The sequence below is a fragment of the Chiloscyllium plagiosum genome, unplaced genomic scaffold, assembly GCF_037043375.1.
Source record: "Chiloscyllium plagiosum isolate Xiang-an unplaced genomic scaffold, Cpla_swu_hap1 HiC_scaffold_11, whole genome shotgun sequence".
Lineage (NCBI taxonomy): Eukaryota > Metazoa > Chordata > Chondrichthyes > Orectolobiformes > Hemiscylliidae > Chiloscyllium > Chiloscyllium plagiosum.
Window position 1 is genome coordinate 12323216 of NW_028270149.1, and position 21230 is coordinate 12344445.

General features: G+C 42.2%; 1 protein-coding gene across 5 annotated transcripts in view; it reads left to right on the forward strand.

Moving 5' to 3' along the window:
* The window catches only part of aff2 (ALF transcription elongation factor 2), a 540071-nt gene that overhangs the window by 309754 nt on the left and 209087 nt on the right, over nt 1-21230 (forward strand). The window lies entirely within an intron of this gene.

The following is a 21230-nucleotide window of genomic DNA, read 5'->3' on the forward strand; positions in this document are numbered from 1 at the left end:
TCCTGGGACCATAGTGACCGGGTCTTGAAGATGTTTGTTCGTTGGTCAATATTGATGAGGAAACAGGGGGCGAATTTCCTTGTTATTCTTTGAAATAGTGCTTTCAGATGCTTTGCATTTCCCTGATGAAGAAGACAGATTGGTAGTGGTGGAGATGTCATTGGACGAGTAATCTGGAATGCTGTGTGGGATTTGAATTCAATTCGCAAAATGACCTGAAACAGAAAGCTACCCTCAGTACAATGAAAATATAATCAATTGTTGTAAAAAGCGATCTGATTCACCAAACTCCTTTAGGGTAACAAATCTGCTGTTTTTCCCCATTCTGACCTGCATGTGATTTCAAACCCTCAGGTAACACTGAACTGCACTTTGAAATAGCTAAAGAAGCCATTCAGTTCAAGAGCAACTGAGGAGGGACACCACATGCTGGCCTACTGAGAGATGCTCACACCCAAGGAGTGAATAAAAGTAAAACTGAACAAACTGCTGATGCTGTAAATCAGAAGCAAAACCAGAAATTGCTGGAAAAGCTCAGCAGGTCTGGCAGAATCTGTGGAGAGAAATTAGAGTTAATTTTTCTGATTGTATCAGCCATGATTGAATGTCAGAGCAGACTTGATGGGCTGAACAGTCTAATTCTGCTTCTATATCTTATGAATCTACAAGGTCAAGTGACCATTCCTCAGAATAGAATTTCCCAGTTCTGAGGAAGGGTTACTCGACCCGAAATGGTAACTCTTGATTTCTCTCCACTGATGCTGTCAGACCTGTTGAGCTTTTCCAGCAACTTCTGTTTTTGTTTGTGAATGAAAGGATCCCAGTTTAATATCTCACCCAAAGGACAGCACTTGTATCAGTGCAGCACCCCTCAGGAATGCTAGTGGACACCGTACAGTGCTATTGAATCATGGTTAAAAGTCACACAACGCCAGGTTATAGTCCAGCAGGTTTATTTTGAAGCACTAGCTTTCAAAACACTGCTCCTTCATCAGGCCACTACCACCTGATGAAGGAGCGACGCTCCGAAAGCTAATACTTCCAAATAAACCTGTTGTACTATAACCTGGCGTTGTGTGATTTTTAACCTTGTCCACCCAAATCCAACACTGACTCCTCTAAATCAAATCTATTGAATCATAGAATTGTTACTATGGAGGAAGAGGCCATTCAGCCCTTTGTGTCTACACCCACTCATTAAATGAGCACCATTACCTGGTGGCTGTCTCTTGAGATTTCTATTGCACATTCTTTTTATTGAAATAATTATTCTGAGTCCTGTTGAATGCCTCGATTGAACCTGCCTCCATCACGTTTCCAGTCAGTGGATGCCCAACTATTTACTGAGTGAGAAAGTCTTTCCTCACTCCTCTCTTGCTTCTTTTGTAGATCACTTTAAATCTATGCCCTCCTGTACTTGTTCATATTCCTTTTATGAGTGAGAACAATTTCTTCTGATCTACTCTCCCCAGCTAGCTCATAATTTTGGAAACCTCAATTAGATCTTCCCTTGGCCTCTTCCGTCCAAGGAGAGCACTCCCAACTTCTTCAATCCATCCTCATCCCAGGAACCAAATCGCTTCTGCACTCTCTCCTATGCATTCACATCCTTCCTATAATGTGGCACCCACAACTCCATCCACCATACTCTAGCTGAAGTCTAACAAATCTCTTGTACAAGTTCAATATCGCCTCCCTGCTATTGTACTCCACATTTCATATAATATAGCTGGTGATACTGTATGCTTTACTTACTGCTCTGTCTAACCGTCCTGCATGTGCAATCTGTTCCTGCACCCCTTTTCGAATTGTATCTTCTCCTTTCTGTCATCTTTCAATGTTTTTCCAAACAAAATGCATCACCTCACATCTCTTTGCATCTCATCTGCCACTTATCCGCCCCCTCCATCAACATGTCTTTGTCATTCTGGAGTTCCACATTAACCCCCTTCATTGTTGATGAAAAATGTTCAAACTGCGCAGTGAATTAGTTTAAATGTAGCAGTGAGCAAGGCAAATCCTTTGTAGGTACAATGTGATGGCTATTCTTGTCAGTGAGTTTCATAGGGTGGAAGTGTTCCCCTCTCTGTGAAATATTGAGAGTCACAGAGTCATACAGCACGCAGGTCCAACCAGTCCATGCCGGACGTGATCCAAAACTAAACTAGTCCCACCTGCCTGCTCCTGGCCCATGTCCCTCCAAACGTTTCCTATTCATGTAATTATCCAAATGTGTTTTAAATGTTGTAATTATACCCACATCCACCACTTCCTCAGGAAGTTCATTCCACATGCAAACACCCTCTGTAAAAGATATGGCACTCGTGTCTTTTTTAAATCTCTCTCCTCTCAACTTAAACGTGTGGCCCCTAGTCTTGAAATCCTCCTTCCCAGGGAAAAGACAACTACTATTAACTCTGTCTATACCTCTCATAATTTTATACACTTCTATTAGATTTCCTCTCAACCTCCAACACTCCAGTGAAAGATATGGTGGGATGGGGAAATAATTGGGCAAATGGGTCCTGGAGGGGAACTCAACCCCTTCTCTTTCCCTTTGCAATCATATGCTGGGTATTAAGGGTCATGGGCATTTTTCTCAGCTTACCAACAGTGATGTGATAAATGAATGGCTACTTACGGGGCTCAATTTGACTCAGATTCAATCCCAGCCATCGGGCGACTGTCTGTGTGGAGTTTACACATTGACCCTGTGTCTCCTCCGGATGCTCTAGTTTCCTCCCACAATCCAAAGATGTGCCAGTCAGGCGAATTGGCTATTCTAAATTGCCCACAGTGTTAGGTGCATTAGTCAGAGGGTTTCTGTTCAAAGGGCCGGTGTGGACTTGTTGGGCCGAAGGCCTGTTTCCACACTGTAGAGGATCTAACCTAATTTGCTGCCCCTTGATCTCTGAACCCTTCCTATTCATATACCCATCCAGATGCCTTTTCAATTGCAATTTTACCAGCCTCCTTCACTTCCTTTGGCAGCTCATTCCATACATGCGCCACCCTCTGCTTGACAAGAAAATATTTAAAAGGTTGTGTAATTGGTGCTTTGTGATATATTCTTGATATATCAAAGGAAAGATTACACACTTCCATACAATGTCTTTGGACTTGTGATTAACTGAAGACTCTGAACATAGCAGGGGTGGGAGAAAAACAAAGGACACAGAGTGGACATGGAGAAGATATTTCCACTAATAGGAGAGACTAGGATTGAGAGCGCAGCCTCAGAGTTAAGGAACTATCCTCCAGAACTGAGGTGAGGAGGAGGAATTTCTTCAGCCAGAGGTTAGTGAATCTGTGGAACTCATTGCTGCAGAGGTCTATGGAGGCCAAGTCATCGAGTGTATTTAAGACAGGGATAGGTTCTTGATTGGTAGAGGGGTCAAGGTATGCAGCGAGAAGGCAGACGTATGGGATTGAGAAACATATCAGCCTGATCGAATGGAAGCGTGGATCCGATGGGCAGAATGGCCTTATTCTGCTCTGATATCTGATGCTCTTACCCGCGAATGCTGGATATTTGAGACAAAAACAGAAATTGCTGGACAAACCCAGCAGGTTGAGTTGGCCAGGGACCAAGCCAATCCAATTATACAAGTTCTGAAGAAGGGTCGCTGGACCCGAAACATTAACTCTGCTTTCTCTCTCCACAGATGCTGCCAGACCTGCTGAGTTTCACCATTGATTTCTGTTTTTGTTTCTGATTTCCAGCATTCTCAGTTCTTTGGGTCTTGCAATTTTTGTTTAAATTATACAAGTTCATGAAAATGAAAGACACTTCATTGAATTGTTAGACCGATAGTGAGGCAATGATATCTCCAGCCTCAATATTTGTGAACATCCTTTTGTGCTTCTGAAAACAAAGTAGAGCTGAAAAGCAGTCCCTCTTATCAATGTGGCGTTCACATTAAAACCAGGTTGAAAATACCTCGGGTGTCATACTGGCAATTGCTTTTTTTTGGTGCAGGCATAAAGCATTAGCAGTGTGGGAGTACATGTTGTGCATTTCAAATGATTTTACAGACGTCATTGGAAAGTGGGTAACGTGTCCAGTGCCACAGTCAATCAAGCGGCCCTGACAGTAGTGTAGACAGCTGTGGGAAGAGTTGATGTATAACAACCGTATCCAAGCAACAACAGTAGGACTGACTAACTGTACATCTCTCCTAAAATGAATGAATCCTGTGTGGAGATGTCTATAAATATATATGCAATATTTCTGTAGCTTAAATATTGTGTTAATGTGTGGCTGTGTTTTATTTTCTGTTAAAATGAGCATTAGAAGGGAGATACTTCAGGCTTGTACATGTACATGTCACAGTTGTATGCATTAGCCTTCACTAGTACTGGGTTGATTTTTTTTTCGGTGTAACCCATGCTGCTTGGGTACCTCAGAAATTCCTGACTGGAATCGACTGGAATTTCATACTCGTTATAAAGCTTCCGGCTCTGAGAGAGCCAGTCCTGTGCTAGTGCAGACTCAGAGGAGCCAGCTAGTGAAAACACAAGGACATCACTGAGGAAAGCAGATTGTTTTTTCAAGCAATGAACAGCATGTTCTTGTCGTGACAACTCTGAGCTAAAGAGCGATTTTTTTTTTAAAAAAAACACTTTGAAAGCTACAGATGTGTTAACCACTCCAGCTGTTGGTGTTTGAAGTCCACAGACAACTACTTAGATTTGAGTCACATATCCCATACCTTTGCAACAAGGAAACAGTGCTAATTTCTTTTTTTGATATATATTCAGGTTGCCTGATTTCTATCTGGTACCCTAGCCCCACCTCCCCTTCCCTAACACCTCCCCCACCCTGTTACTGCTTAATGTAGCATAGGGTTTTTTTTTACGGCCCACTGGAAACAGGCCAAACTGAAACTAGGAAGATATGCAGACTGAGGCTTGTTGCCAGATTTTGAACAAAACAGTTCAGAAATGATGTGGGAGGGTGACGGGCCCCTGAGTCCCATGGCTTGCCTGTTTGAATCTTCCTGGGCTGCTGGGCAACGGCACCTGTACTGACGAGGTGAGTATTTGCCAAGTTTGTCGCAGGAAGGCGGTGTGGATTGGTGTGACTGGGCTGTGGGGAAGGGGGCAGCAAGGTTTTAACATCACTAATTCTTGGCTAGATATTCGCTTCAAGGCATGCATTGCCTGACCTCCAGCAGCCACCAAATTAGTGGTATCTTGGGTGAAACCGGGGCTTTTCAACTTGAGGCAGAGTATTAAGCAATGGGACGTGGGAAGTAATCCATTTAGAACATAGAACATTACAGCACAGTGCAGGCCCTTCAGCTCCCCATGTTGTGCTGACCTGTTTAAGACAGAGATGAGGGGATATCGTTTTCCACTGGAGGGTTGAAAGTCTAAGGAACTCTTTGCCACAGAGAGTAGTGAAGGCAGGATCATTATTTTCTTTTTTAAGTGGAAATGCATTCTTAAAGAAAAAAAACTGGAAGAACTGAAAAATCAGAAACATAAGCAGAAATTGCTGAAAACGCTCAACAGGTCTGGCAGCATCCGTGGAGAGAAATTAGAGTTAACATTTCAGGTCCTTCTTCAGAACTGATGGTAGCTAGGAAAAAATTGTTTTCATACAGAAGATGGAGGGGGATGGGGAGGTGAGGTTAGGAGTAAATGAAAGGTGGAGATAGAGGCAAAAAAAGAGAGAGAACAGTTAGACAGACAAAGGTATCAGAAGTCGCACCAAACCAGGTTATAGTTCAACAGGCTGGAGCACCAGTCTAACAACTTGTGATTTCAAATAAACCTGTTGGACCAAAGCCTGGTTGTCGTGTGATTTCTGACTTGATCCACCCCAATCCAACACCAGCTCCTCCAAATCAAGACAAAGGAATGGATCACAATCAGCCTGGGAGAATGAATAGCTACTAATGGAGATGTTAGTGATTACAGAATGCCTACAGTGTGGAAACAGGCCATTCAGCCTCGCAAGTCCACACTGACTCTCTAAAGAGCATCCCATCCAGAGCCATCCCCCTACTCTTTCTCTGTCACCCTACATTTCCCATGGCTAACATACCTAATTTATACATCCCTGGACACTATGGGCAATTTAGCATGGCCAATCCACCTAACCTGTAAAACTTTGGGAGGAAACCAGAGACACGGAGAGAATGTGCAAACTCTACACTGTCACCCAAGGGTGGAATTGAACCCGGGTCCCTGGCCCTGTGTGTAATAGCAGACCAAATAGAGAGATTCTTGATGATTAAGTGAGTCAGATGGTGTCGCTAATTGGCAGTTATTGTGGAGTTGAGGACAGATCAGAGCAGCCATGATCTTATTGAATAGCAGAGCTAAATGGCTTGAGTTAGTGGAATTCTCTACTATAAAAGGCAGTCAAGGCTGGGATGTTTAGTATATTCAAGGCTGAAAGAGATGTATTTTCAGTCAGAAGTGGAATGCAGGCTTCTAGGGGAAAGTCAGAAAAGTGGATTTGAGGAGTATCAAATCAGTCATGGTCTCAGTGAATGGCAGGAGAGTCTTGATGGGCCAAATGGCCGATTACTTCCTATGTCTCCCAAGTCATACTTGAAGAACAAACACTGATTTTAAAACCAGTTAATAGCACCAAGTAAAATGCTACATAATTCACCCTCAATTTGAATTTCTTTTCTCAAGAAAATCCTTTACATTGCTGCCTTGTAGTTATTGTCCAATCACACTGGGTGTTATTTCCTTAGATGAATATTAAGACTGTGCTCGGGCACCTTATTTCAGCAGTGAAATAAGGTGCCCTAGCAGGACCATACTGTTTTATGGTGATATGCATGCAGTGAAATACTGAGCCTACATCAGCAATAAAAGGAACGTCTTTAGGTGTGAACTATGGCTTGGCCTCTGTGTTGGGTTGTGAATCGGAGTTCCATTCTGGAGAAGTGACCTTCTCATCCCGGCTGACATTCTCATGGAAATCCTATGGAAGCTATCACTTTTGAATGTGATATTAAACCACCCTTTGGGTGGATCTAAAATATCCCACAGTGAGGAAGCTCGAATGTCTGAAATCGATTAGCTGGTCTGTGTCATGCCACTCTCGACAGGAGCTTGCATTGTATGTGTTGCCTGCTGGATTTCTCCGCATCACAACAATGTCTACACTTCAAAGTATTTAATTGACTGTGAAATGCATTGGGGTGTCTTGAGTTGTGAAAGTTGCTATACGAATGAAAATCTTTCTTGAAGCATCTTCTACACTCTGATGGAGAACAGTTAAGCCTGGTTGACCTCAAAACCATACTGTGCTCATTTGCATGCAAACAGAGCAGCAAAATGGTCGTGGGCTCCCTTGTCATATGTCTGTTGTGCCAGCACATCACGTTGTCACTCCAGGTCAATGTAGGGTCATTGCATACGACAACTCTACTTAAACAGGACAAAGTCTTTGTTATTGCTGGAATCAATACAATTTGTAGATGCTTTTTTGTCTGGCACTCAACAGAATACTTTGCAAGAAAACTAATTCAAAGGGAAAGACCCAGCATTGATTCTGCATCAGAAGAGAGTGCTGATTGGTTGGCAAGTGAGCTTTGATTGGTAGCAGCATTGTCAAGGACAGTGCACCAGTGAATGATGACTGACAGTTACCTACAAAGGAGGAGAAAGTGAGCCCCACAGATGCTGGAGATCAGAGTCAAGAGTGTGGTGCTGGAAAAGCACAGCAGGTCAGGTTGCATGTAAGGAGCAGGGGAATCGAAGCGGGATTCCTGATGAAGGGCCTTATGCCCAAAATGTCGATTCTCCTGCTCCTTGAATGCTACCTGACTTGCTGTGCTTTTCCGGCAACACACTCTCGACAGTTACCAACCAAGCTTTGTTTCAAATTTACAGCAAATAAGTTGAATCTGATTGGTTCGGTCCGTTGTGTTGAAAAATTGACCAGTGAATGCCTGCCACATATTACATTGAATTGAAACAGGTGCGGTGTGTCTGCATGTTTCTTTGTTTTGCTTTTATGGGAGTAGCTTTATCCAGCAGTACTCAGCATTTTGATGCATTTGAATCTAAGGTAGGCTTCATAACAGGAGACAAAGTGTACTGGTTCATCGCTGCTGTTGTGAATGGAATGCTGTTTCCAGTGATGCTCTGCAGGGCTCAGGAGTGGGACCCCTGCTCTTTATTTGATATATTAACAATTGGGACCTGAATGTCGGGGGTCGGTGGGGGCACATTTGCAGATGACACAAAAGTTGGCTGTATAGTGGAAAGAGTAGAGGAAAGCTGTAAGCTCCAAAATGATATAGATGGATTGGTGGAGTGGGCAGGAAAGAGGCAGATGGAGTTCAATTCTGGTAAGTGTGATGTAATGCCTTTAGGGAGGTCAAACAGTAAAACAAAATACAATAAATCGAAATATACTAAAAGAAAAGTAGATGAAATGAAAGTACACAGGTCCCTAAAGGTAGCAGTACAGGTAAATAAGGTCATAAAGAAGGCATATGGAATGCATTCTTTGTAGGCAGACATATAGGTATAATGATGAATATGTGTAAGACCACACCTGGATTGTTGTATGCAATTCTGGTCACCACATTACAGGAAGGAACATCATTGCTCTGGAGAGAGTGCAAAGAAGATTTACGAGAATGTTGCCAGGGCTAGAGAAATATAGCTGAGGAGAGATTGGGTTCCTTGGAACTGAGTGCTGAGAGGTGACCTAATTGAGGTATATAAAATAGTGCGGGGTAGAGATAAAGTAGACCTGATTCATTTGGCAGAGAGTTAAAAAACCAGAGGTCACTGATTCTAACCAAGTAGCAGAAGGATTAGAGGGGATGTGAGGAAAAGCTTTTTTGCACAGAGGGTGGAGGGTGTCTGGAAAATCGCTGTGTTGGTGCTGGAGGCACTTCAATTTGCATCTGAAGTGGTATAAGCTGTAGTGGTATGGGTTGTGTGTAGGAAGATGGGATTAGAAAGAGCATCGGGGTGTCTTTAGACCAGCATGGACAAAATGGGCCAAATGGCTCTCTTCTTGCTGTATCATGTTTATGGTTCTTTGGTTCTATTTTCTTCTCTGTCCATGTTATTCTTCCCCCAGCTTCTGACGTACTAAGGAACCTCCAGGAGCATATCAATCTGAAATATTGCTCTTCATCATAGGAATGCCAGGGAAAGCCAACAAAATCCATATTCCATGAATAAGTAATTACAAAACAAAAATTCCTGACCACTTCCTCAGGCCATACCCAGGTACTCCATGACGAATTACTTTTGAAACATAATGATTGCAATTATGCTAAAAATACCTGGCAGCCAATCTACACACTGCAAGGTCCCTCAGCTACTCAGAATGGTTGAGACAATAGAAAAAAATTCAGGTTACCTTGCTATAGGAAGGACGTTATTAAACTGGAAGGAGTGCAGAGGAAATTTACAAGGATGTTGCCAAGACTCAACGGCTTGAGTTATAGTGAGAGGTTGGAAAAGCTAGGACTTTGTTCTTTCGAGCGTTGGAGACTAAGGGTGAATCTTATAGAGGTGTATAAGATCATGAGAGGCATGGATAGGGTGAATGCACTCAATCTTTTCCTAGGGTTGGGGAGTCAAGGACTAGAGGGCGTCAGTTTAAGGTTGGAAGGGAAAGAATAGAAGGGAACCTGAGCGGCAACTGTTTTACTCAGAGGGGGGTGCACATATGGAATGAGCTGCCAGCAGAAGTGGTAGAGGCGGGTACGTTAACATTTAAAAGGCATTTGGACAACTATATGGATAGGAAAGGTTTAGAAGGATATGGGCTAAGTGTGGGGAAATGGGGTTAGCGTGGACGGACATTTTGGTCGGCATGGACCAGTTTGGGCCAAAGGGCCTGTCTCCATGCTGCAGGACTCGATGACTCTGAATGAAGATCAAGGAGTATGGGAAGTGACCCAGCAGTGAAATTAGACCTTGCAAAAAGATATGTCATTTCAAATGGTTTCCACAAGGCGAAGTCAGAGATGTAGGCCATTCAGCCCATTGAGTCTGCTCCACCATTCAGTGAGATTGTGACTGACCTGATAATCCTGAACTCCACTTTCTTGCCTTGCCTCCATGACCCTTGATTCCGCCCCTTAACCGATTAAAAATTTGTCTATCTCGGCCTTGAATATGATTAATGACCCAGCCTCGACAGCCCTCTACAGCAAATAATTGCACAGATTCACAGCCCATTGAGAAGCAATTCCTCCTCATCACTGCTTTTAAGGGTGATTGCTTATTTTGAGAGGGTGAAAGTGAAGACCGCAGATGCTGGAGATTAGAGTCGAGAGTGTCGTGCTGGAAAAGCGCAGTAGGTCAGACAGCATCCGAGGAGCAGGAGAATCAACGTTTCGGGCAAAAGCCTTTCATCAGGAATCTGATAAAGGGCTTTTGCCCAAAACATCAATTCTCCTGCTCCTCGGATGCTGCCTGACCTGCTGTGCTTTTCCAGCACCACACAATCAACTGTTTATTTTGAGATATGCGCTCTGGTCTTCTGCACTGCAATAAAAGCAGAAATGGATGGGAAAACTCAATAGGTCTGGCAGCATCTGCGGGGTGATAAACAGTTAATATTTTGACTTTCCCTTTATTTAGAAACAAGTTTGGAAGTAGTGTCTTGTCCTGACCATCTTTCCAAAATGACAGGGGGTTTATTTACCTGTGTTGACAGCACATTTGCTTCTGAATCACAAGATTCTTTGAGCACAGCAATCATAATTGCCATTCCATGGCAGTACTGATGGAGCACTGTGTGTTGTTGGAGGTGATGCTTTTGGATAAAATGCAAAGTTGCCCTTCTACCTGCTTGGGTAAATGTAAAAAATGAGCACAAATAAAGAAGAATAGAGGAGTTAACCACAGTATTCTTGTCTATATTTATCCCTGAATCATCTTTTTAAAAGAATTATCTGGTCATTATCACATTGTTTGTTAAGGTGTAAACTAGTGTGTGCTTTGCCTCATAGGGTGGCATGGTGGCTCAATGGTTAGATTTTAGACTAAGGCGACTGTCTGTGTGGAGTGTGCACATTCTCCCCGTGTCTGCATGGGTTCCCTCTGGGTTTCCTCCCACAGTCCAAAGATGTGCAGGTTAGTTGAATTGGCCATGCTAAATTGCCCATCGTGTTCAGGCAGGTGTAGGTCGGTGTGTTATTCAGGGGTAAATGTAAAATAATAGGGTAGGGGAATGAGTCTGGGTGGGATGTTTTTCAGAGGGCCGGTATGGGCCTAATGGCCTGTTACCATGCTGTAGGGATTCTATGCTTACAATATGACAGCGACTGCACTGAATGTAAAGTGCTTTAGGAAGTCTGGTGATCATGAAAAGCCCTTTGTAAGTGCACACCTTTTATTAATAGTACTCAAGAGTGTAAAGTAATTTCACAAGCAGCAAAGGTTTCAAGATGTTTGTGGTCATGCAGACCAGTGTGAGAAACACCAACAGTCACAAGATTTTAATTAACTGGAGTGTGCGGTGATTTAGTCCACCTAGTTTTCAAGGCTACCCTAAAGTGGTCTTAACAGGTACATTACAACTGAACAGGACAGTTGGGATCAACCCCAGCAAACCTCAGCTAGTTTTTATTAAGTGAGAACCAACTCTCCTCCCGGGTTAGGTTAAATAGTTTGAACAGCAAACTACCAATTTTTTTTACATTAATGAAATCAACTCATGCAGATGTTCGAAGAGCAAGAATCTATTTTGCAATAAATTCAATTTGCATTTTAAATCAGGAGTAATTAGCATAACTAATTTGTTATTCCTAATCACAGTGTAGTTTTGGTTATGCAAAGACATGATTTACTATTTTTCAGTTATAGGAAAATTCACATCATTTTCATTTGTTCAGGTGTGATTTGCATGATCGAGTCATAAATTATCCCCAATAACTCAGTAAGATAAAGGTTAGAATTACATTTATATACAGTAATATCTTTCATAACCTCCAAACATCTCAAAGCTGTTTATAGCCAACCCAACACTCAAAATTGCAGGATCCCTACAGTGTAGAAGTAAGCCATTTGACACAGCGGGTCCATGCTGACCCTCCAAAGAGTATCCCTCCCAGACCCAACTCCCTACCCTCTCCCTGCACTTCCCACAGTTCATCCACATTGCCCTTGTATCCAGCCTACACATCCTTGGACACTATAGGCAATCCAACTAACCTGCACATCTTTGGAATGTGGGAGGAAACCGGAGGACCCGGAGGACCCGGAGGAAACCCACGCAGACACTGGGAGAATGTGCAAACTCCACACAGACAGTCGCCCGAGGATGGGATCTAACCCGGGTCTCTGGCACGGTGAGGCAGCAGTGCTAACCAGTGAGCCACTGTACCACCCAAAATGTAAAATGTAATCTCCTAACTTGTAATCCTTTAGGAAATGCAGCAAGCTCTCACGAAAACCAACCAATGATGGCCAGATAACCTACTTCGGGAGTAGTGACGAAGGGAAAAAGATCAACCATGCCTTTGGGCAATTTCCACTGTTCATCTTCTAAATCGTGGCAAGGGATCATTGATAACCACTTGAGAGGGCAGATGGGTTTGAGGCTGATCTGGAAGTTGGCACATCCAACAGTGCAGCACCCCCCCTCAGTACTACACTGAAATATAGTTTAGGGCGTTTGCGAAAGAAAGCAAATGGTTTGCACTGAGGGAAAGGAAACCTTTTCACATTGATAACCAGAGTCGAGAGTGTGGTGTTGGAAAAGCACAGCCAGTCAGGCAGCATCCAAGGAACAGGAGAATCAATGTTTCAGGAATGATGAAGGGCTTATGTCCGACGCGTCGATTCTCCTGCTTCTCGGATGCTGCCTGACCTGCTGTGCTTTCCAGCACCATGCTCTCAACTCTAATCTCCAGCATCTGCAGTACTCACTTTCTCCAGATTGATAACCAGCACAGTGTGTAAAGTGCAGTCACCAACCACCTGTGGATTTCACCCTTATTATTAGAATCAGTTGTATTGGGGTGAAGTGAGCTGATGTACTGTGCGAAGCCCTCAAACCCTGCAATTGGAAATTCAGTTGGAAGCTGGCTAATCGTAAAACATATTGCACTGCAGCAGCCCTGGGGACAATTCAGAGGGTAAATGTGGGAAAGGTTTCTTTCTCCTTGTGCAAGAGTTGGGACCAGTGGCCAAAATCGCCAAATAAAGGGTCACACATTTAAGACAGAGATAATGAGAAATTTCTTCTATTGAGTTGTGAAGCTGGGGATTTCTTTACCACAGAGGGCTGCTGAGACTGGCTCGTTAAGTATATTCAAGGCTGAGGTATACGGGTTTTTAATCAGCAGGGAATCGAGTATCATGGGGAAAAGGCAGGGAAGTGGTGTCGAGGATGATCAGGCCAGCCATGATCTCATGGAACAGTAGAGCAGACCAATGGAGGGATTGGCCTATTCTTGCTCCTAAATCTTATGGTCATATTATACATTGGGGATGGCTTTAACAGGGTGAGTGTAGGATTGCCACAGGAAATCCTGGCCCATGAGAGTTGCCACAGTAACTGAGTAGTGGCTTTGGCCGAGATGGCAAACAATTCTCGAGACGGTAATGGATATTGGACTGATAGGTCAGGGCTTTTGGTTAGGAGGAGATTCTCACTGTCTCCCTTCACCCTGGTGAGTGTGCAGCTGCATTGGTTTCTCATCTAGCAATGTCTCAATCTTATCCTTCTCAGCATTAATTTCCATCCTGGCTTACTCTTCCCTCTCAGTCATCAAAAGGAAAGGGCAGTAAAACTGCTGAATGAGACAGTTGAATGATCTGACTTGTATATAGAGTCACCAGAGTTATACAGCATGGAAGCTGGTCAGTGGCTCAGTGGTTAGCATTGCTGCCTCACACTGCTCAGGACCTGCATTCGATTCCTGCCTTGGATAACTGTCTGTGTTGAGTTTGTATATTCGCCCTGTGTCTGTGTGGATTTCCTCCCACAATCCAAAGATGTGCAGGCCAAGTAAATTGCCCATAGTGTTAAGTGTGTTAGTCTGTGGTAAATATAGGGTCAGGGAATGGGTCTGGGTGGGTTGCTATTCGGGGGGGTTGTTGGGGTCAAATGGCCTGTTTCCATACTGTAGGGAATCTAATCTCATTATATTAGATCCTTCAGTCCAACTTGTCTGTGCTGACCAGATATCCTAAACTGATCAAGTCTCATTTGCCAGCAGTTGACCCATATCCCTCCAAACCCTTCCTATTCATATACCTATCCAGATGCCTTTTAAATGTTGCAATTGCACCAGCCTCCACCACTTTCTCTGGCAGCTTATTCTATACACACACCAACCTCTGTGTGAAAAAGTTGTTCCCCAGATCCCTTTTAAATCTTTCCCCTCTCACCTTAAATTTATGCTTTGGACTCACCTACCCTGGGAAAAAAGATCTTGTCTATTTATCCTATCCATGTCCCTCATGATTTTATAATTCTCTATAAGGTCATTCCTCAGCCTCCAATGCTCCAAAGAAAACAGCCCCAGCCTGTTCAGCTTCTCCCTATAGCTCAAACTCTCCAACCCCGGCAACATCCTTGTAAATCTTTTCTAAACCTTTCCAGGTTAACAACAACTTTTCAGCAGCAGGGAGATCAGAATTGAATGCAGTATTTTAAAAGTGGCCTAACCAATGTCCTGTACAGCCGCAACATGACCTCCCAACACTTGTACTCAATGCACTGACCAATGAAGGCAAGCATAGTTGGGAGGTCATATGTGCCAAACAGGACATTGGTGAGACCACATTTGGAATATTATGTGCAATTCTGGTCTCCCTCCTATAGAAAGGATGTTGTGAAACTTGAAATGATTCAGAAAAGATTTACAAGGATGTTGCCAGGGTTGGAGGATTTGAGCTGTAGGATGAGCTAAATAGGCTGAGGCTGTTTTCCCTGGAGTGTCAGAGACTGAGGGGTGATCTTATAGAGGTTTATAGAGTCATGAGGAGTATGGATAGGGTAAATAGACAAGGTCTTTTTCCAGGGATGGGGGAGCCCAGAACTAGAGGGCATAGGTTTAGGGTGAGAGGGAAAATATTTAAAAGGGGCCTAAGAGGCAGCTTTTCACGCAGAGGGTGGTGCGTGTATGGAATGAGCTGCCAGAGGAAGTGATGGAGGCTGGTACAATTACAACACTTAAAAGGCATCTGGATGGGTATATGAATAGGAAGAGTTTAGAGGGATATGGGCTGGGTGCTGGCAAATGGGACTAAGTTAATTGAGGATATCTGGTCAGCATGAACGAGTTGGACCGAAGGGTCTGCTTCCATGCTGTACATCTCCATGACTCGTTGGGAGTGACTCTACCAAACACCTTCTTCACTATCCTATCTATCTATGACTCCACTTTCAAGGAATTTCAGAATGGAGCTTCACTACACCCAATAGATTTATTTCTCAATAGTGCTGGCTGTTTTAAAACTAATTTTTCCCTTGTGGATAGTGTGCAGCAATCTGTGATTTTGGTATATATGTGAATCCTTGATTTCTGTTGTGCCATGATTGGTGGCTGTGCCTTCAGCAGCCAAAGACTCAAGCTCTTGAATTCTCTCTTTAACCCACTTTGTCTCTCTCTATCACTGCTTACTCCTTGAAGGTGCTCCTTAACATCTACCTCCTTTCCAACGCTTGGTCATCGACCTTAATTCTCTGTGGCTTTCTGCAACGTCCCTTAGGATAGTTTGTTATTTTTACGGTGCTGTATAACTGCATGTAATTGTTGACCAGAAGAATTGCAGACTTACACAAAAGCACATGACTATTATTACGGACTATCGTGGGATGATGCAAACAATAATGATGTCTCCCGCTCGATGCACGTTTTATTCATGTCAAAATACCCAAATGCTGACTTGTGTCCAAACCTGTAAACATCCCTCTTCCAGTGTAAAACAATTAGGCTGAAAGCTGATTGAGGCCATTTAAGAGTAAGCACGTAATCGTAGCCCCACTGGGTGGTCCTTGGAAAACCTCTGCTCCCTTGTGTTTGACCCTCGATAAACTACTGTAAATAAATGGCTTGTTATTTCTTCCTGCCCTCAGAGGAGAAAGGACAAACCATTTCATCATCTGGGTTCTTTTGAAATTATTTAATATCTGCTGTGCCAAATAGAAAATGGTCAGGCAGAGGAAAACAGTTTTTCTTATTTTCCTATTAAATTTACCATTTTACTGCTAAAGTCTGACCTGATCCATGCTCCGTTGAACTTGTGGAGTTGGACGAGGAGGAGATTCATCATAATACTCTGCAATTTCTTTTTGTTTTCAATTCTTTTTGATATTGATCCATTATCTGGATCACGGGTATACCCACGCCCTACACTAAATGCAAAGATGGAGAGGGTTCTTTGGCATGCATGTCATGTCTGCCTTTGCGTGGACAGATTGTGTTCCCGTGCGATGCAAAGTGGGGTAAATCCTGACTTTGTGAAACCATACCTACCATATGATAATGAGCCAAGAATCTATTTCTTACGTCTCTCCACTTTTATTGCTGTCGTACTCAACAGATCTCAATAGATGGATATGCCAAATACACTGCTGACTTGCTATGGTTGTGTACCATTGCGTAAAGTTAAGGTTTACCTTAGAGTAGTGTTAAGAATCAATGCTTTTCTGGGCTGTCTGGGGTATGTGTTTTCAAATTCCAGTGCCTAGCATTTCTTACATGCCATAATACATGTGTAGAGTAGGATAGGCGGCAAATGCTTAGCCCAGACAAAATGCAATCTCTTCCACAGATAGTTAGCTTCACTAAGCTGCCACAGCCCCTGGATTTCTTTGAACTCTAGCGTTTTTCAGTTGTACCAAGCAAATCCTACATGAGGGCTTCCTCCACTCCCATGTACTTTTGCAGTATCGAGACACCGTTAGTTGATTTGATCTCTCTCCACAATTTTGCAAGTATTTTGGTGGCTATGGCAAACATATTAGGAGATGTTTTTCAGATGGTGGTGTGAAAACCTAACCACAGGATCAATGACAGTGGGAAAAAGTGAGCCACATGACTGGGTGATTGTCAGCAGAAGGAGAAGAAGTTCCAGACCTGCTGTTATTCACAGGCTGTAGGCAGTCAGAGTTTAAGGATAATCCTGATGAGCTGAGAAGGTGGCAAAATTGTGGAGAGAGATCAAATCAACTAACGGTGTCTCGATACTGCAAAAGTACATGGGAGTAGAGGAAGCCCTCATGTAGGATTTGCTTGGTACAACTGAAAAACGCTGGAGTTCAAAGAAATCCAGGGGCTGTGGCAGCTTAGTGAAGCTAACTATCTGTGGAAGAGATTGCATTTTGTCTGAGCTCATGCAGAATTGAGAATTTAATGGAATGCAGTCTCAGGAGAAGTGATTGAACTACCAGAATGTGAGCTTTTATGAGGCTGTCTGCGATGGAGCAGATTTTGATGGAGTTCTGAAATGAGATCTTTGAGAGTGAACAATGGAATCCTTTATAAAGGAGGCAAAGCTGTAATGTGATGTAATGACCCAGAGTATAATTAACATGTGGGCAATGGGAGTGGGGGGGTGGAGGGTGGAATGGAGGAGGGTGACATTGATGATAACTCAATGGGCTTTATCAAATCAGCTATTTGATGTGCTGTGGGATTTTTGATCACAGTTTATTTGTTAAGCCCTTTACCTTATGTTAATTCTGAATGTTAGAGTCTTAATTGTGTGCATATGTGTGCATATATATTTATATATTTTTCTCTCTTTACATATTCTATAGCAATTTTTATTTGGTTTGTTCAAAACTACGGAATCTTGTGGCTTTCTTCTCTTTATAAAGATCGGAGATATCAAACTTTGTGTACTTTAAATAAAGAAAAAACTACTGGTAACCATATCATTATATAACTTACTAAAGAAAAACTGAAAGAATTGTGCATGCTGTAAATCAGAGACAAAAACAGAAGTTGCTGGAAAAGCTCAAAGAGTCTGGCAGCATCTCTGGAGAGAAATCAGAGTTAACGTTTCGGGTCAAGTAGCCCTTCCTTGGAGTTCTGAGGAAGGGTTACCGGACCCTAAATGTTAACTCTGATTGCCAGACCTGCTCAGCTTTTCCAGCAATTTATGGCTTTGTTTCATTATATAACTTGATGGTTTAGTCCAAGATTATAATAATGTAGAAAAGTTTGCATGTGCAAAGTGTATCTCTGCGTGTACACAATATTTGTTCCTGAGCAGATATAAACTACAATGCCTAATTATGGGAAGTACTTTACAATATTAATAAATTAGCCTTTGCCATTTCAAGTGACTGATATCACATATTGAGGGTCAGATGTATTGTGACTTCAGACCAAAAAAACTTAGCCTTTTGCCACATTCAAAGAAACTGTCAGATCTGTCATAGTAATTGTCTGTTTTCAAGCTTATTCACTGTGGTGTAGCTTATAAATATTATAAAGTAGGGCTGGGAGATTGAGTTGTATATTTTGAAGGCCTGGCATAATGTTCAGTGAAATACGGTGCAGTGACCATTTTCTCAGACAGACTTGTCTGGAATAGTGTGAAATGGATTGGGATGGTCACTCTCTTTGGTTACCATCATTGTTTCCTTACAGCTGAATGTTTTTTCTAACCAATCCTGCTTTCCTTCAATTCAACGCCCTTGATTTAACCCTCTTGCAGACCCAAAATGATTTATGTCACCAATCTCTAAGCAGCATTGAGTTCAGCCTGGTTTCGATATCTTTGAATAAAACAATAATGAATTAAAGGCTGTGTGTTTTTTGTAGACTTTAGCCCATAAGGAAATTTTTTGGCATGAACAGAAAATGACAACAAAGCTACTGAAATTTAGACAATGATACATATTTGACTTGGCTATTTTCCACACCTACTTTACAATTTGCAGACTGACTATTCTTGTATTGTGTGCCTTCTAGTGCGTTCTAACTCCACCCTCACTGTGGTATTTAGACTCTGTGATGTGCAGTTCCATGGAACCATCATGAAGTTACTCCATGGTCCTTATGATCTTATACAATGACTGAGATTCTCCCATGATTTTGCTGGCCCTGGTCAGTGAATTTCCAGGACTGCAAATAGTAACATGGCTGGCTTTCAACAGTGACAGTAGATAGTCGCCCGGTGGAAGAGTGTCCCTGGATTCTGGGATTTTTCAGTCAGTCACGAGAATGAAAAGCTAGAAAACCTAAGTCAGTCTTTAGCTATTTCCAGGAAGTGGAAGAACTTTAATTTATGTTGTTCTCATCAAACCTGCAGGATATCCCTAAATGTATCACAGGAAATAAATTGCTCATTGTCAATCCCATCCTATTTTGTGAATGAACAAAACAACTTTTTATATTCAGAAACATTTCCCCAACAGCAACAGATGGCCCAGAGCAATCTACCCAGTCAAGCCCCATAAGAAACTTATGTTTTCAATAAGACCTTCTCTCATTCTTCTAAATTCCAATGTGTACAGGCCCAACCTAATCAAATTGCCCTCATAAGAAAATCCTTCTATGTCTGAGATAAAACTAGTGAACCATCTCTGAACTGCCTCTAATGCCAAGATATCAACTTTTAGATAGAGGACCAAAAGTATTCTCGGTATAGTCATCTAGTGCCTATATTGTTTGAGTTAGACTTCCTTGTTTTTTCAACTAGGCGAAAGTGAGGACTGCAGATGCTGGATATCACAGTCTAGGTTAGAGTGGTGCTGGAAAAGCACAGCAGGTTAGGCAGCATCCGTGGAGCAGGAAAATTGACATTTCCTGATGAAGGTCTTTTGCCCAAAACATCTATTTTTCTGCTCCTCAGATGCTGCCTGACCTGCTGTGCTTTTCCAGTACCACTCTAATCTAGACTCTCTTCCTTGTTTTTATGACAATTCTCTTTGAAATTAAGGGAAGCATTCCATTTGCCTTCCTTATTGTCTATTGAACTTAGATAGGAAGCTTTTGTGACTTATGGATGAAGACTCTCAAGTAGCTTTCTACAGTCTTTCCTCATTTAAATAAAATTCAGCTCATGTTTTATTCCTGCATAATCTCACATTTTCCCAAATTAAGTTCATTCTGCCAAAAGTTTTCCTCCTTGCTTAACCTGTCTACATCCCTCTGCAGATTCTGTGTTTCATTCTCACCACTTGCCTTTCCATTTATTTTTCTGACATCCACAAACTTGGCTATAGTAGAGTCACCTCCCTCATCAACCCATTAATATTTACTGTAAATAATTGTGGCCTGCAGCAATGATCCCAATGACAATCTACAGCCAATGCCATTGGCTCTTATCTTATTAAGTAGACTTATGTGCTGTACTTTATCAATTATCTTTTGGAAGTCCACATATATTACAACTACTGCTTCTCCTTTATCTATTCTACTTGTTACTGTCTCAAAGAATTCTAATATACTTTTTGAATAGAGGCTTTACAATTGCAGTTTCCAAATCCTCTGGGACTTTTGCAGAATCTAAAGATTCTTGAAAGATTATGACCAACATATCCATTATCGTTGTAGTTGCTTCTTTGTATACCCTAGGGTACAATCCATCAGGCCTGGGTGACTTATTGGCCTTTCACTCCATTAGTTTCCATGGTAACTTTCTCTGATGTGATTATATCCGCACTATCTTTTAATTGTTTATTTGGTACTTTTGCAATGCTATTAGTTACCTTGAAGAGAGATACAGAGTATTTATTCAACTCCTCTGTCATCTTCATCCATAAGTCACAAAAGCTTCCTATCTAAGTTCTCCATTGTTATTCCTTATTTTCTAAGGCGTCCATGTTCACTCTGTCCTCTCTCTCTTTCTTCCTCTTGATATATTTTATTAAACTCTTGCTGTCTAATATATTGCTTGCTATTTTTCCCCGTAGTTTAATGATGTCCTTTTTTTTTTAAGTTTTGTTGGCATTTAAAACTCTCCCAATCTTCTAGTTTACCTCTGATATTTGCCACATTGTATGTTTCTTCTTTTAATTTGATGAATGAAAGAATTGAATTTATTGTCACGTGTACTGAGGCACAGTGAAAAGCTTTGTCTTGCAGATCACATAGTTAAGTAGCATAGATAAGTAAGTGGACTGGATAAGTAAGATACTAACTTGGCTAAACATCATTCACTTATCCCTGTCCTGGAACCTTCTTCCTCACTGGGATATTCTTTTAGTGAGTAATGAACTACTTTCTGAATCATCAGCTATTGTTCATGAACTACTTTTTCTGATAAACATCTTTCCCAGTCCGCTCCACCAAACTCTGCTCTCTCTCCTT